Raw genomic sequence first — 3116 nt, forward strand, 5'->3', positions numbered from 1 at the left:
GTGTGTGTGTGTATTTACACTGTACCAGAAGCGTTAACAAAAGCTCATTTGGTGAAATAGTGTTTCCTCACATTAAATGTTATCCCACACACACACACACACACACACACACACACACACACACACACATATATGTATATATATATATATATATATATATATATATATATATATATATATATATATATATATATATATATATATACTTATGTGTGTGTGTGTGTGTGTGTACGGATAAACTTTAAGGCTGGCCGGGGTGTACTGGTGATGCCTTTGACCTAAAATATAAGTTCAAGCCCGTAGGCCGACCCTGCACTTAGCTTGAATCCTTTTGTGTTCACTATAATCTTTTTTACTACATCTCCTCTACTTAATCCCTTTATCTTCACTATGCAAGACTTATTATAATCTTCACTACAACCTCATCTTCATATGACCTTATCTTGACTAAGCTGGTTTCAAGGAAGGCTTTAGATTTTACCCGCTCACACAAACAACGTACTTACACGGGGCCCCACGAGTGTAAAACCCCCTCCTAATACAGTGCAAGTAGATGATTACACACACCTACACACCACCACCACCACTAACAATACACAGAGAAATAGCCTTTTTGATTGGTTTTGGATCGGCCCTTGAACGGAGTTTGGAGGATCTGGGGGATCAGGTCAATAAGGTTAAGTTCACTACAACCTCATATTCACTAACGTGAATCTTCACTACTAGCTTATTTTCACTTAATTATATCTTCACTATACCCTCTTCTTCACTACACCGTTATTTCTACCATACCATCATCATTGTACTCCCTGATGTTCACTAGAAATAGTTCTTATCTTCACTACATAATCATTCTGAATAAACTTTACTCCTTGATAACACTTATCTCTACTACATTCGTATCTTCACTACATTCGTATCTTCGCCACAACCTATCTTGACAGTATCCTTATCATCACTATACTCTTCCTCACTACACTCTCCTCTTAACATCATCCTTCTGTTTACCGAACTTAGTTCAAAGTCTGACTTGAACGTAGCTTTGGAAAGTTTGTGTTCCTCATTGTGTTACCTCCTTATTATCATTGTAAAGGCAATTGTCACCACTCCCTAACTAAACCCTCATCGTCACTACACTCTCATCATTATCATTACTTCTTGATGTTCAATACAAAATCTCAACATATACATTCATCTTCACCACAGAATAATTTTCATTGCCCTTAATCTTCATTACTCCTTGTTTCAGCTACATTCGTATCTTCCATTCATTCTTATATCTTATATTAGTTACATCTTTACAATATCTTTATATCTTCTCTGTTCCGTCTTTTGGAAAATTGAAAGTGAGAGTAAAGGATTTCCGGCCTTCTGCTCCCTCCTCTTTAAGTCGCCTTGTACGACACGCAGGGAATACGAGGCAAGTATACTTTCTTCCCTATCCCCAGGGATAACAGCATCTGGTGTTCCCAGACGGTCACCCATCCAAGTACTAACCAGACCCAACGTTGCTTAACTTCCCTGATCGGACGATATATATATATATATATATATATATATATATATATATATATATATATATATATATATATATATATATATATATATATATATATATATATATATATATATACATATATATATATCATATATATATATAAGACTGAAAACAATGAATTTCCCAAATAATAAAAATGGAAGCGCCGGGGTTTGAACCCGGGACCTCTCGCATGCCAAGCGAGTGCTCTACCACTGAGCTACGCCCCCAAGAACATATTTTGTGACATAGTATTATATGAAGCACTGAGATTACCACGGCAAAATAGTGTTTGACCGACCGTTGCCGACTAGCCGGCAAAATAACCACAGGGTAATTCTCCATGTTGCTGTCGTGTTTTCCTCTCAATTTTCCACGAAGAAATGAGTTTTAATCTTTTATTGTCGTTGTAATAGACTGGAACTATGTAATAAACTGGAACTAAGCAATAGACTGGAACCAAGCTGACCTGGTATGAGGTCAGAGCCCTCATTATCATCCCTGCTAACTACCGGAAGCAGATTAAGTCGTTCCACAACCGATGTCCGGCCCATGTTAACTCTGATGTGCCCAGCAGTTGGAGGAGGATCGCCAGAAGCTTCTGGAAGATTTCAAGGACGTCTTGGTGGACCTGACCCTTTCAGATAAGGTCGAAAACCCCAATTTATTGTGAAGATCTTCACTATAACGTTGGACGAACATAGTGAATGTTGCACACATGTGATGCGGACAAAATGAAAAAAGATAAAGACAAAAATTATGTCTGGTGTGGGTCTCGAACCCACGACCTTGAGTTTATCAGACTCATGCTCTACCACTGAGCTAACCAGACAATAGAAAATTCGTCTGTTTCTTCAATTTGAAATAATGAAAATCTTTGCGAGGCAGCGTTAAGAAAAGAGAGATGTCTTTGACGAAATTTACTTGCTTGGCTTATTCTTCTGTTCCTCATTATCGAAAGTAAACATACTGAAGGATATATATATATATATATATATATATATATATATATATATATATATATATATATATATATATATATATTTATTATTTTTTTTTTATTATACTTTGTCGCTGTCTCCCGCGTTTGCGAGGTAGCGCAAGGAAACAGACGAAAGAAATGGCCCAACCCCCCCCCCCATACACATGTATATACATACGTCCACACACGCAAATATACATACCTACACAGCTTTCCATGGTTTACCCCAGACGCTTCACATGCCCTGCTTCAATCCACTGACAGCACGTCAACCCCGGTATACTACATCGCTCCAATTCACTCTATTCCTTGCCCTCCTTTCACCCTCCTGCATGTTCAGGCCCCGATCACACAAAATCTTTTTCACTCCATCTTTCCACCTCCAATTTGGTCTCCCTCTTCTCCTTGTTCCCTCCACCTCCGACACATATATCCTCTTGGTCAATCTTTCCTCACTCATCCTCTCCATGTGCCCAAACCACTTCAAAACACCCTCTTCTGCTCTCTCAACCACGCTCTTTTCATTTCCACACATCTCTCTTACCCTTACGTTACTCACTCGATCAAACCACCTCACACCACACATTGTCCTCAAAC

At 38.4% G+C, this 3116-nt stretch overlaps 1 non-coding gene across 1 annotated transcript; it reads right to left on the reverse strand.

Annotated features, from left to right (window-relative positions):
• Positions 1-2297: 2297 nt before the first annotated feature.
• TRNAI-GAU (transfer RNA isoleucine (anticodon GAU)) lies at positions 2298-2369 on the reverse strand. The gene has a single exon. It is a non-coding gene; the product is annotated as a tRNA-Ile (tRNA).
• Between the last annotated feature and the right edge of the window lie 747 nt (positions 2370-3116).

The sequence above is a fragment of the Panulirus ornatus genome, chromosome 8, assembly GCF_036320965.1.
Source record: "Panulirus ornatus isolate Po-2019 chromosome 8, ASM3632096v1, whole genome shotgun sequence".
Lineage (NCBI taxonomy): Eukaryota > Metazoa > Arthropoda > Malacostraca > Decapoda > Palinuridae > Panulirus > Panulirus ornatus.